The sequence below is a fragment of the Silurus meridionalis genome, chromosome 17 (genome assembly GCF_014805685.1).
Source record: "Silurus meridionalis isolate SWU-2019-XX chromosome 17, ASM1480568v1, whole genome shotgun sequence".
In the NCBI taxonomy this organism is placed as follows: domain Eukaryota; kingdom Metazoa; phylum Chordata; class Actinopteri; order Siluriformes; family Siluridae; genus Silurus; species Silurus meridionalis.
Window position 1 is genome coordinate 9,477,259 of NC_060900.1, and position 14,786 is coordinate 9,492,044.

Here is a 14,786-nt window from a genome sequence, read left to right on the forward strand (position 1 = left end):
CCACTCGGACTTTGTTCATCTCATTCCATTGAAGGTTCATTTGAGACCCACTGTGAAGTACCGCTAGAATCGTAAAATCAAAGTAAAAAGACAGCATAAGCAATGTGCCATTGTGTATTTACCAAGTCTCAGTAGATGCACCTTCTTACACCATACACCTTCTATGTTTGGTGAACTATTTGGTTGTTTTACATGAACTGGTTCCCTCTTTATTTGTGATGGCCAAGAAGAACAAAATTAGATTTAGTAGCATGAAGTAAAAATGTACTAAAAATAAAGAAATTCTGGTATGTTGCATATTGGAATTTTAAGTTTTCCAATTTACACTGGTGCACACCTTTTGCTTTTGATGACCTGATTGTTTGCATACCATGTGCGGGTCCCTAGAGATGTCCATGGCGTTGTCCTCAGCAGTTCAATACATTTCTGTGAACATAATCATGTTGTTTGGTCGTGAGTCATGTGAGCTCCAAAAATATGGATTGATTATGAAAGCTTGGATGTCAGTGCATATCACTCATCAAAAGCATGCTTTAGTTTGGTGAACTATTTGGTTTTTCAACATGTACAGGTTTCCTGTTTGTTCATGATGTAATCTTTTCAATTTTCAGCATGCTTTAAAAACTGTTTTTATTTTTAAATGAGTTGCTTGGTTTGGTGAATTCCTATTAAGTTACCTGGATGTAGCTCAGTGGTAGCGCATGCTTTGCATGTATGAGGTCCTGGGTTCAATCCCAGCATCTCCAAGCTACTTCTTTATAATGCATAAAATGTCTATAAGTTTTAGATGCGCATATTCTTGTTGTATGGTTGTGAGTCATGTGAGCTCCAAAAATATGGATTGATTTTGAATGTCAGTGCATATTATGCAACACTTTAGTTTTTGGTGAGTTGGTATGTTGAATGACACTCAAGCTCTCTTGATGATGGCCAAGTGGCAAGGCGTTGTAAACTGAAGATCATGGGTTCAATCCCATTCATACCTGTTTGTTGTATCTTTGCTCACTTTCATCTTGTGAAGTTCAATAAAATTTCTGTTCAACTTGAAGCAGCTTCTTGATTTACCTTTGTGTTCTTCAGGCAAAGCTCAATTTGCAGGCATTGTGTCTTTTGGGATGTTTAATAAGATTTAATTTGCAAGCTTATGGTCCTGGTCTTAATCCTTACACTTCAACAGGTTCAGCTGGGATGTAGCTCAGTGGTAGCGCATGCTTTGCATGTCTGAGGTCCTGGGTTCAATCCCAGCATCTCCAAGCTGCTTCTTTATAATGCATAAAATGTCTATAAGTTTTGGGTGCGCATATTCTTGTTGTATATCTGTCATGTGACCTCCAAAAATATGGATTGATTATGAAACTTGAATGTCAGTGCATATTGCAACAAAAGCATGCTCTATTTTAAAGTGAGTTGATATGTTGACACCTCAAGCTCTCTTAAATGGCATGATGGCCAAGTGGCAGCGTCTCTTAAACGAATATCTGTTCAATCCCATTCATGCCTGTTTGGTGAGTCATTCTTCTTTGCTCACTTTCATCCTGTGCAGTTCAATTACATTTCTGTTCAACTTGAAGCAGCTTCTTGATTTGCCTTTGTGTTCTTCAGGCAAAGCTCAAATCGAGGGAATGTGTTTTGGGATGTTTAATATGGTTTGTAATCTGCAAGCGTGAGGTCCTGGGCTGAATGCCTTACACTTCAACAGGTTCAGCTGGGATGTAGCTCAGTGGTAGAGCGCATGCTTTGCATGTATGAGGTCCTGGGTTCAAGCCCCAGCATCTCCAGGTTGTTTCTTTAAAGAAACAATTTAAGCAAACTCCTAAATGTTTCTGCTTCCAGTTGTAACCTATCTCACTACAGCCCATATAACCTGAGATACATATTAAGTTGAGATTAAACAACCAAGTGAGACCTTCCAACATGCTGCTTTGATGGAAAACCTTTGTGAACAACAGTTTTAGCATGGCTTCAGCACCCAGCACCCTAATGTATGCAGATCATTAACACCTCTATTGCCTTCGTCCAATACCCATTTAAGATTTATAAATTAACAGCTTACGCTTATACTGTGGAAGCACGTTTGGTACCACTCGGACTTTGTTCATCTCATTCCCGTTGAAGGTTCATTTGAGACCCACTGTGAAGTACCGCTAGAATCGTAAAATCAAAGTAAAAAAAGACAGCATAAGCAATGTGCCATTGTGTATTTACCAAGTCTCAGTAGATGCACCTTCTTACACCATACACCTTCTATGTTTGGTGAACTATTTGGTTGTTTTACATGAACTGGTTCCCTCTTTATTTGTGATGGCCAAGAAGAACAAAATTAGATTTAGTAGCATGAAGTAAAATGTACTAAAAATAAAGAAATTCTGGTATGTTTATTGAATTTTAAGTTTTCCAATTTACACTGGTGCACACCTTTTGCTTTTGATGACCTGATTGTTTGCATACCATGTGCGGGTCCCTGTTGAGAGATGTCCAAGTATGACGGCGTTGTCCTCAGCAGTTCAATACATTCTGTGAACATAATCATGTTGTTTGGTCGTGAGTCATGTGAGCTCCAAAAATATGGATTGATTATGAAAGCTTGGATGTCAGTGCATATCACTCATCAAAAGCATGCTTTAGTTTGGTGAACTATTTGGTTTTTCAACATGTACAGGTTTCCTGTTTGTTCATGATGTGGGAAAAATCGTTTTCTCAGCAAATTTTAGCATGCTTTAAAAACTGTTTTTATTTTTAAATGAGTTGCTTGGTTTGATGCCAACCCAGCCGTCAGTTGCAGGAGCTTACCTGGGGATGTAGCTCAGTGGTAGCGCATGCTTTGCATGTCTGAGGTCCTGGGTTCAATCCCAGCATCTCCAAGCTACTTCTTTATAATGCATAAAATGTCTATAAGTTTTAGATGCGCATATTCTTGTTGTATGGTTGTGAGTCATGTGAGCTCCAAAAATATGGATTGATTTTGAATGTCAGTGCATATTATGCAACACTTTAGTTTTTGGTGAGTTGGTATGTTGAATGACACACTCAAGCTCTCTTAAATGGCATGATGGCCAAGTGGCAAGGCGTAGGTATTGTAAACTGAAGATCGTGGGTTCAATTCCCATTCATACCTGTTTGTTGTATCTTTGCTCACTTTCATCTTGTGAAGTTCAATAAAATTTCTGTTCAACTTGAAGCAGCTTCTTGATTTACCTTTGTGTTCTTCAGGCAAAGCTCAATTTGCAGGCATTGTGTCTTTTGGGATGTTTAATAATAGATTTAATTTGCAAGCTTATGGTCCTGGTCTTAATCCCTTACACTTCAACAGGTTCAGCTGGGGATGTAGCTCAGCGGTAGAGCGCATGCTTTGCGTGTCTGAGGTGCTGGGTTCAATCCCCAGCATCTCCAAGCTGCTTCTTTATAATGCATAAAATGTCTATAAGTTTTGGGTGCGCGCATATTCTTGTTGTATGGTTGTGAGTCATGTGAGCTCCAAAAATATGGATTGATTATGAAACTTGAATGTCAGTGCATATTGCAACAAAAGCATGCTCTATTTTAAAGTGAGTTGATATGTTGACACCTCAAGCTCTCTTAAATGGCATGATGGCCAAGTGGCAAGGCGTCATCAAAAAAGAATATCGTGGTTCAATCCCATTCATGCCTGTTTGGTGAGTCATTCTTCTTTGCTCACTTTCATCCTGTGCAGTTCAATTACATTTCTGTTCAACTTGAAGCAGCTTCTTGATTTGCCTTTGTGTTCTTCAGGCAAAGCTCAAATCGCAGATTTGTGTTTTGGGATTTTTAATATGGTTTGTAATCTGCAAGCGTGAGGTCCTGGGCTGAATGCCTTACACTTCAACAGGTTCAGCTGGGATGTAGCTCAGTGGTCGGGCATGTATGAGGTCCTGGGTTCAAGCCCCAGCATCTCCAGGTTGTTTCTTTAAAGACATCATTTAGGCAACCTCCTAAATGTTTCTGCTTCCAGTTGTAACCTATCTCACTACAGCCCATATTACCTGAGATACATATCAAGTTGAGATAAACAACCAAGTGAGACCTTCCAACATGCTGCTTTGATGGAAAACCTTTGTGAACAACAGTTTTAGCATGGCTTCAGCACCCAGCACTCCTAATGTGTATGCAGATCATTAACACCTCTATTGCCTTCGTCCAATACCCATTTAAGATTTATAAATTAACAGCTTACGCTTATACTGTGGAAGTATACCACTCGGACTTTGTTCATCTCATTGTTGAAGGTTCATTTGAGACCCACTGTGAAGTACCGCTAGAATCGTAAAATCAAAGTAAAAAAAGACAGCATAAGCAATGTGCCATTGTGTATTTACCAAGTCTCAGTAGATGCACCTTCTTACACCATACACCTTCTATGTTTGGTGAACTATTTGGTTGTTTTACATGAACTGGTTCCTCTTTATTTGTGATGGCCAAGAAGAACAAAATTAGATTTAGTAGCATGAAGTAAAATGTACTAAAAATAAAGAAATTCTGGTATGTTGCATATTGGAATTTTGAGTTTTCCCAATTTACACTGGTGCACCTTTTGCTTTTGATGACCTGATTGTTTGCATACCATGTGCGGGTCCCTGTTGAGGCGAGATGTCCAAGTATGACGGTGTTGTCCTCAGCAGTTCAATACATTTCTGTGAACATAATCATGTTGTTTGGTCGTGAGTCATGAGCTCCAAAAATATGGATTGATTATGAAAGCTTGATGTCAGTGCATATCACTCATCAAAAGCATGCTTTAGTTTGGTGAACTATTTGGTTTTTCAACATGTACAGGTTTCCTGTTTGTTCATGATAGATCGTTTTCTCAGCAATTTTGATGCATGCTTTAAAAAGGGTTTTTTAAATGTGTTGCTTGGTTTGATGCCAATTCCAGCACAGTAATAGGAGCTTACCTGGGATGTAGCTCAGTGGTAGAGCGCATGCTTTGCATGTATGAGGTCCTGGGTTCAATCCCAGCATCTCAAGTACTTCTTTATAATGCATAAAATGTCTATAAGTTTTAGATGCGCATATTCTTGTTGTATGGTTGTGAGTCATGTGAGCTCCAAAAATATGGATTGATTTTGAATGTCAGTGCATATTACAACACTTTAGTTTTGGTGAGTTGGTATGTTGAATGACACTCAAGCTCTCTCAAATGGCATGATGGCCAAGTGGCAAGGCGTATTGTAAACAAGATCGTGGGTTCAATTTATTCATGCCTGTTTGTTGTATCTTTGCTCACTTTCATCTTGTCAGTTCAATAAAATTTCTGTTCAACTTGAAGCAGCTTCTTGATTTGCCTTTGTGTTCTTCAGGCAAAGCTCAAATCGCAGATTTGTGTTTTGGGATGTTTAAATATGGTTTGTAATCTGTGTGAGGTCCTGGGCTGAATGCCTTACACTTCAACAGCTACAGCTGGGGATGTAGCTCAGTGGTAGAGCGCATGTTTGTATGAGGTCCTGGGTTCAAGCCCAGCATCTCCAGGTTGTTTCTTTAAAGACATAATTTAAGCAACCTCCTAAATGTTTCTGCTTCCAGTTGTAACCTATCTCACTACAGACCATATTACCTGAGATACATATCAAGTTGAGATAAAACAACCAAGTGAGACCTTCCAACATGCTGCTTTGATGGAAAACCTTTGTGAACAACAGTATTAGCATGGCTGCAGCACCAGCACTCCTAATGTGTATGCAGATCATTAACACCTCTATTGCCTTGTCCAATACCCATTTAAGATTTCTAAATTAACTTACGCTCTACTGTGAAGCACGCTGGTACCACTGACTTTGTTCATCTCATTCCATTGAAGGTTCATTTGAGACCCACTGTGAAGTACCGCTAGAATTGTAAAATCAAAGTAAAAAAGACAGCATAAGCAATGTGCCATTGTGTATTTACCAAGTCTCAGTAGATGCACCTTCTTACACCATACACCTTCTATGTTTGGTGAACTATTTGGTTGTTTTACATGAACTGGTTCCTCTTTATTTGTGATGGCCAAGAAGAACAAAATTAGATTCAGTAGCATGAAGTAAAATGTACTAAAAATAAAGAAATTCTGGTATGTTGCATATTGGAATTTTGAGTTTTCCCAATTTACACTGGTGCACACCTTTTTGCTTTCTTCTTCTTCTTCTTGCTTATTAGGTCGCCACAGCGGATCATCCGTCTCCATACCATGTCCTCTACATCTGCCTCTTTCACACCAACTACCTGCATGTCTTCCCTCACCACATCCATGAACCTCCTCCTTGGCCTTCCTCTTTTCCTCCTACCTGGTGGCTCCATCCTCAGTATTCTTCTACCAATATAATTCATGTCCCTCCTGCACATGTCCAAACCATCTCAATCTCGCCTCCCTCACCTTGTCACCAAAACATCCTACATGCTGTCCCTCTAATAAACTCATTTCTAATCTTGTCCATGTCAAACGAAACCTCAATATCTTTAGCTCTGCTACCTCAGCTCCATCTCCTGTCTTTACTCAATGCCACTGTCTCTAATCCATACAACATCGCAGGTCTCACCACAGTCCTATAAACTTTCCCTTTCATTCTTGCAGATACTCTTCTATCACAAATCACTCCTGTCACTCTTCTCCACCCACTCCACCCTGCCTGCACTCTTTTCTTTACTTCTCTAACACACTCTCCATTACTTTGCACTGTTGACCCCAGGTACCTGAAATCCTCCACCTTCTCCAGCTCTTCTCCTGCAACTGCACCACTCCACTGCCCTCCCTCTCATTCACACACATGTATTCTGTCTTACTCCTACTGAGTTTCATTCCCCTTCTCTCCAGCGCATATCTCCACCTCTCAGGCTCTTCTCACCCTGCTCCTACTCTCACCACAAATCACAATATCATCCGCAAACATCATAGTCCAGGAGGCTCCTGTCTGACCTCGTCAACCTGTCCATCACCACTGCAAACAGGAAAGGGCTCACCTTGATGCAGTCCAACCTTCACCCTAAACCAGTCTGGTACCCTGCACTTTGTCACACTGTCTCATACATGTCCTGCACCACCCTCACATACTTCTGACACCTGACTTTCACAATACCACAACTCCTCTCTTGGCACTCCCTTAGTTTCTCTAAATCCACAAATACACAATGCAATTCCTTCTGTCCTTCTCTATACTTCTCCATCAACATCCTCAAAGCAAATAAGGCATCTGTGGTGCTCTTCCTGCATGAATACTGTTGCTCACAGATGGTCACCTCTTCTCAGCCTGTCTTCACTACTCTTTCCCATAACTTCATGGTGTGACTTCTTCTTCTTCTTTCCTTTGCTCATTTTGCCACAGCGGATCATCCGTCTCCATACCATGTCCTCTACATCTGCCTCTTTTACACCAACTACCTGCATGTCTTCCCTCACCATCCATGAACCTCCTTCTTGGCCTTCCTCTTTCCTCCTACTGGTGGCTCCATCCTCAGCATTCTTCTACCAATATAATTCATGTCCCTCCTCTGCACATGTCCAAACCATCTCAATCTCGCCTCCCTCACCTTGTCACCAAAACATCCTACATGCTGTCCCTCTCATAAACTCATTTCTAATCTTATCCATCCTCGTCACTCCCAACGAAAACCTCAACATATTCAGCTCTGCTACCTCCAGCTCCACCTCCTGTCTTTTACTCAATGCCACTGTCTCTAATCCATACAACATCGCAGGTCTCACCACAGTCCTATAAACTTTCCCTTTCATTTTGCAGATACCCTACTATCACAAATCACTCCTGTCACTCTTCTCCACCCACTCCACCCTGCCTGCACTCTTTTCTTCACTTCTCTAACACACTCTCCATTACTTTGCACTGTTGACCCCAGGTACCTGAAATCCTCCACCTTCTCCAGCTCTTCTCCTGCAACTGCACCACTCCACTGCCCTCCCTCTCATTCACACACATGTATTCTGTCTTACTCCTACTGAGTTTCATTCCCCTTCTCTCCAGCGCATATCTCCACCTCTCCAGGCTCTTCTCAACCTGCTCCCTACTCTCACCACAAATCACAATATCATCCGCAAACATCATAGTCCAGGAGGCTCCTGTCTGACCTCGTCAACCTGTCCATCACCACTGCAAACAGGAAAGGGCTCAGGGCCGATCCTTGATGCAGTCCAACCTTCACCCTAAACCAGTCTGTCGTACCTACTGCACACTTCACTGTTGTCACACTGTTCTCATACATGTCCTGCACCACCCTCACATACTTCTCTGACACACCTGACTTCCTCATACAATACCACAACTCCTCTCTTGGCACCCTGTCGTAGGCCTTCTCTAAATCCACAAATACACAATGCAATTCCTTCTGTCCTTCTCTATACTTCCATCAACATTCTCAAAGCAAATAAGGCATCTGTGGCGCTCCTCCTTGGCATGAAACCATACTGTTGCTCACAGATGGTCACCTCTTCTCTCAGCCTGGCTTCCACTACTCTTTCCCATAACTTCATGGTGTGACTGATCAACTTAATTCTGTAGTTACTTCAGGTCTGCACATCTCCTTTATTCTTAAAGATCGGTACAAGCACACTTCTTCTCCATTCCTCAGGCATCTTCTCACCTTCCAAAATCCTGTTAAACAATCTGGTCAAAAACTCACTGCCATCTCCTAAACATCTCCACGCTTCTACCGGTATGTCATCTGGTACCAACCGACTTTCCACTCTTCATCCTCTTAATCGCTGCTCTCACTTCCTCCTTACTAATCCTATCTACATCCTGCTTCACCATCTCCACATCATCCAACCTTCTCTCTCTGATTTTCTTCATTCATCAGCTGCTCAAAATACTCCTCCACCTTCTCCAGCTCTTCTCCTGCAACTGCACCACTCCACTGCCCTCCCTCTCATTCACACACATGTATTCTGTCTTACTCCTACTGAGTTTCATTCCCCTTCTCTCCAGCGCATATCTCCACCTCTCCAGGCTCTTCTCAACCTGCTCCCTACTCTCACAACAAATCACAATATCATCCGCAAACATCATAGTCCAGGGAGGCTCCTGTCTGACCTCGTCCGTCAACCTGTCCATCACCACTGCAAACAGGAAAGGGCTCAGGGCCGATCCTTGATGCAGTCCAACCTTCACCCTAAACCAGTCTGTCGTACCTACTGCACACTTCACTGTTGTCACACTGTTCTCATACATGTCCTGCACCACCCTCACATACTTCTCTGACACACCTGACTTCCTCATACAATACCACAACTCCTCTCTTGGCACCCTGTCGTAGGCCTTCTCTAAATCCACAAATACACAATGCAATTCCTTCTGTCCTTCTCTATACTTCTCCATCAACATTCTCAAAGCAAATAAGGCATCTGTGGCGCTCCTCCTTGGCATGAAACCATACTGTTGCTCACAGATGGTCACCTCTTCTCTCAGCCTGGCTTCCACTACTCTTTCCCATAACTTCATGGTGTGACTGATCAACTTAATTTGTAGTTACTTCAGGTCTGCACATCTCCTTTATTCTTAAAGATTACAAGCACACTTCTTCTCCATTCCTCAGGCATCTTCTCACCTTCCAAAATCCTGTTAAACAATCTGGTCAAAACTCCTGCCATCTCCTAAACATCTCCACGCTTCTACCGGTATGTCATCTGGTACCAACCGACTTTCCACTCTTCATCCTCTTAATCGCTGCTCTCACTTCCTCCTTACTAATCCTATCTACATCCTGCTTCACCATCTCCACATCATCCAACCTTCTCTCTCTGATTTTCTTCATTCATCAGCTGCTCAAAATACTCCCTCCACCTTCTCAACACACTCTCCTCACTAGTCAACACATTTCCCTATCCATCCTTTACTGCTCTAACTTGCAGTACATCCTTTCCAGCTCGGTCCCTCTGCCTGAAATCTGTATAAATCCTTTTCTCCTTCCTTAGTGTCCAACCTCTCATACAGCTCCTCATATGCCTTTTCCTTGGCTTTCGCCACATCCTCTTAACCTGCTGCATCTCCTTGTACTCCTGCCTACTTTTCTCATCACTCTGTCTATCCCACTTCTGTTTTGCCAACCTCTTTCTCCTTATGCCTCCTGCACTTCCTCATTCCACCACCACGTCTCCTTGTCTTCCTTTCTATTTCCAGATGTCTCACCAAGTACTTTTCTAGCTGCCTCCCTCATCACTCCTGCAGTAGTTGCCCAATCATCCAACACCTCCTTAACACCACTGAGCCTCTCACTGACCTCTTCCCTGAACCTCACACTACACTCTTCCTCCTTCAGTTTCCACCATCTTATTCTTCTTTCAGTCCTCACTCTCCTCCTCTTCTTCTTCGCCTCCACAACCATCCTACAGACCACCATCCGATGCTGTCTAGCTACACTGTCCCCTGCCAACACCTTACAGTCTCCAATCTCCTTCAGGTTGCATCTCCTGCATAGCACATAGTCCACCTGTGTGCACCTTCCTCCACTCTTATACGTCACCCTATGATCCTCCTTCTTCTTAAAATAAGTGTTCACCACTGCCATTTCCATTCTTTTAGCAAAATCTACCACCATTTGCCCTTCCACATTCCTCTCCTTAAAACCATACCTACCCATCACTTCCTCGTCACCTCTGTTCCTTCACCTACATGCCCATTAAAGTCCCCAATCACCAACCGTTCTTTCCTAGGTACACCATCTACCACTTCATCTAATTCACTCCAGAATCTTTCCTTCTCCTCCATCTCACAGCCAACTTGTGGAGCATAGGCACTGATGACATTTATCATCATCCCTTCAACTTCCACCTTCACGATCATCACCCTATCAGAAACTCTCTTCACCTCCACTACACTCTTACTGTACTCTTCCTTCAGAATCACCCCTACACCATTTCTCTTTCCATCCACACCATGATAAAACAGTTTAAATCCACCTCCAATGTTCCTGGCCTTACTCCTTTCCACTTGGTCTCCTGAACACACAGCATATCTACCTTTCTCCTCTCCATCATATCAGCTACCTCTCTCCCTTTCCCGTCATAGTACCGACATTTAAAGTACCAACCCTAACCTCCATTCTCCTACACTGCTCCTTTCCCTGCCATCTCTGTAGACGTCTTCCTCCTCTCCTTCTCCTCCTTCGGCCAACAGTAGCCCAATTTCCACCGGTACCCTGTCGGCTAACGATACCTGTGGCGGTCGTTGACCCGTTAACCCGGGCCTCGACCGATCCGGTATGAAATTCTTATTTGTGACCCGTATATTTGATTTGGCACATGTTTTTACGCTGGATGCCCTTCCTAACACAACCCTCCCCATTTACTCGGGCTTGGGACCGCCACTAAGAGTGCACTGGCTTGTGCATCCATAATGGCTCGGTTGCACACCTTTTTGCTTTTGATGACCTGATTGTTTGCATACCATGTGCCGGGTCCCTGTTGAGGCGAGATGTCCAAGTATGACAGCGTTGTCCTCAGCAGTTCCAATACATTTCTGTGAACATAATCATGTTTTTGGTCGTGAGTCATGTGAGCTCCAAAAATATGGATTGATTATGAAAGCTTGGATGTCAGTGCATATCACTCATCAAAAGCATGCTTTAGTTCGGTGAACTATTTGGTTTTTCAACATGTACAGGTTTCCTGTTTGATCATGATGGCACCCAGCACTCCTGTTCATGATCAGCACCCAGCACTCCTAATGTGTATGCAGATCATTAACACCTCTATTGCCTTCGTCCAATACCCATTTAAGATTTCTAAATTAACAGCTTACGCTTCTACTGTGGAAGCACGTTTGGTACCACTCGGACTTTGTTCATCTCATTCCCATTGAAGGTTCATTTGAGACCCACTGTGAAGTACCGCTAGAATCGTAAAATCAAAGTAAAAAAAGACAGCATAAGCAATGTGCCATTGTGTATTTACCAAGTCTCAGTAGATGCACCTTCTTACACCATACACCTTCTATGTTTGGTGAACTATTTGGTTGTTTTACATGAACTGGTTCCCTCTTTATTTGTGATGGCCAAGAAGAACAAAATTAGATTTAGTAGCATGAAGTAAAAATGTACTAAAAATAAAGAAATTCTGGTATGTTGCATATTGGAATTTTGAGTTTTCCCAATTTACACTGGTGCACACCTTTTTGCTTTTGATGACCTGATTGTTTGCATACCATGTGCCGGGTCCCTGTTGAGGCGAGATGTCCAAGTATGACGTTGTCCTCAGCAGTTCCAATACATTTCTGTGAACATAATCATGTTGTTTGGTCGTGAGTCATGTGAGCTCCAAAAATATGGATTGATTATGAAAGCTTGGATGTCAGTGCATATCACTCATCAAAAGCATGCTTTAGTTTGGTGAACTATTTGGTTTTTCAACATGTACAGGTTTCCTGTTTGTTCATGATGGCCAAGGAGAAAATCGTTTTCTCAGCAAATTTTCCGGTGCATGCTTTAAAACCTGGGTTTTTTTTTTAAATGAGTTGCTTGGTTTGATGCCAATCTCCAGCCGTCAGTGATAGGCTTACCTGGGGATGTAGCTCAGTGGTAGAGCATGCTTTGCATGTATGAGGTCCTGGGTTCAATCCCCAGCATCTCCAAGCTACTTCTTTATAATGCATAAAATGTCTATAAGTTTTAGATGCGCATATTCTTGTTGTATGGTTGTGAGTCATGTGAGCTCCAAAAATATGGATTGATTTTGAATGTCAGTGCATATTATGCAACACTTTAGTTTATGGTGAGTTGGTATGTTGAATGACACACTCAAGCTCTTAAATGGCATGATGGCCAAGTGGCAAGGCGTAGGTATTGTAAACTGAAGATCATGGGTTCAATTCCCATTCATGCCTGTTTGTTGTATCTTTGCTCACTTTCATCTTGTCCAGTTCAATAAAATTTCTGTTCAACTTGAAGCAGCTTCTTGATTTGCCTTTGTGTTCTCAGGCAAAGCTCAAATCGCAGGAATGTGTGTTTTGGGATGTTTATTAATAGATTTAATTTGCAAGCGTGAGGTCCTGGTCTGAATCCTTACACTCAACAGAGCCAGCTGGGGATGTAGCTCAGTGGTAGAGCATGCTTTGCATGTATGAGGTCCTGGGTTCAATCAGCATCTCCAAGCTGCTTCTTTATAATGCATAAAATGTCTATAAGTTTTAGGTGCGCATATTCTTGTTGTATGGTCATGTGAGCTCCAAAAATATGGATTGATTATGAAAGCTTGAATGTCAGTGCATATTACTCAACAAAAGCATGCTCTATTTTAATGTGAGTTGATATGTTGAATGACACTCAAGCTCTCTTAAATGGCATGATGGCCAAGTGGCAAGGCGTCGGTCTTGTAAACCGAAGATCATGGGTTCAATCCCATTCATGCCTGTTTGGTGAGTCATTCTTCTTGCTCACTTTCATCTTGTGCAGTTCAATAAAATTTCTGTTCAACTTGAAGCAGCTTCTTGATTTGCCTTTGTGTTCTCCAGGCAAAGCTCAAATCGCAGGGGATTTGTGTTTTGGGATGTTTATTATGGTTGAAATCTGCAAGTGTGAGGTCCTGGTCTGAATCCTTACACTTCAACAGCTACAGCTGGGGATGTAGTTCAGTGGTAGAGCGCATGTTTTGCATGTATGAGGTCCTGGGTTTAAGCCCCAGCATCTCCAGGTTGTTTCTTTAAAGACATAATATAGGCAACCTCCTAAATGTTTCTGCTTCCAGTTGTAACCTATCTCACTACAGCCCATATTACCTGAGATACATATCAATGTAGCACCCTGCTAAATTTATATATTGTTTATTTTGTGTTCCGTTAACAGATATACTGTATATTCTGAAATATGGGCCAGATTTAATTGCCCTTTGTTTATAAAACCTTTTGATAGTAACATTTAATATTAATTCATATTTGTTAAAGTTGTGAGATGTTTGAAATATCTGCTGTTTTGAGTAAACCTTTGAACCCTCTGTCATTTTATTTGTATTGGATGGTCAGGTGTCAGTTTTGTTTGTTATCCAATGAGTGCCATCCAGAGAGCAGTATGGTAACCGATCGGAATATTGAGGGGGCGGGAAAAAGAAAACACACACCGAGAGATGGCTGTGAGAGAGTTGTACGTTTGTAGGATTGATTACATTACTGGTTATCAAAGCGAGTGATTATTTTTTTCTGGGTTTTCTTTTGTCAGTGTGTAACTTTGGTAAAAAGGGAGAGGGAGCGTTTTTTTGGAGCTGGTTAAATCGGCCACGGAAATCTTACTGAAGTGTAGCCAACGCCATAGCCATGTGCGAAATGCTAATACATAGCTAGAAACCCACTTTGCCGCCGAGTTTCTGAGTGAGTATAGTGTGCATCAGATGCTGCTGTAGCTGTTGCTACTGTATGTGTGCTCAGGATTCGCTGTAGGTTGTGAGGTGTCTGTCTTTGCACGAGCGAGACGGAGCTTCATGACGGGTTTCTTCATTGCGTATTTCACCATGGGATGGAACGGTTTGGATAGATGGTCACTATCATCTTACTGTTATCATCTTTCTGTTACCAAGGAACCATGAGCACAGACAAAACCATGAGTACGCCAACACTGTGGTACCACAAAACTGATGAAACTTATAGGTAGAAAAAAAAACCCCGGGGTATTGTTCATTTATTTTATGTGAATTACAAAGACATGTTGAAAAGGTACTCATCTAGTTCTAAAAAAAAAATACAAATACATTTTGATGTTTAACATTTAATATTTGTGGTCTGATATTTAAGTTTGTGTGATTTGGTGTGATCTCTGATTTGATTTGTTTCCCAAATAAGGGTTATGGTGTTTAAGTACATGTG

General features: G+C 42.0%; 5 non-coding genes across 5 annotated transcripts; all 5 read left to right on the forward strand.

The window, feature by feature from the left end:
* The first annotated feature begins 3,318 nt into the window (after nucleotides 1-3,318).
* trnaa-ugc lies at nucleotides 3,319-3,390 on the forward strand. Its single transcript has one exon. It is a non-coding gene; the product is annotated as a tRNA-Ala (tRNA).
* Nucleotides 3,391-4,911: 1,521 nt separating this feature from the next.
* trnaa-ugc lies at nucleotides 4,912-4,982 on the forward strand. Its single transcript has one exon. It is a non-coding gene; the product is annotated as a tRNA-Ala (tRNA).
* A 7,514-nt stretch (nucleotides 4,983-12,496) lies between these two features.
* Nucleotides 12,497-12,566, forward strand: trnaa-ugc. The gene has a single exon. It is a non-coding gene; the product is annotated as a tRNA-Ala (tRNA).
* Nucleotides 12,567-13,273: 707 nt separating this feature from the next.
* trnat-ugu lies at nucleotides 13,274-13,344 on the forward strand. Its single transcript has one exon. It is a non-coding gene; the product is annotated as a tRNA-Thr (tRNA).
* Nucleotides 13,345-13,551: 207 nt separating this feature from the next.
* On the forward strand, nucleotides 13,552-13,623 carry trnaa-ugc. The gene has a single exon. It is a non-coding gene; the product is annotated as a tRNA-Ala (tRNA).
* The last annotated feature ends 1,163 nt before the right edge of the window (nucleotides 13,624-14,786 follow it).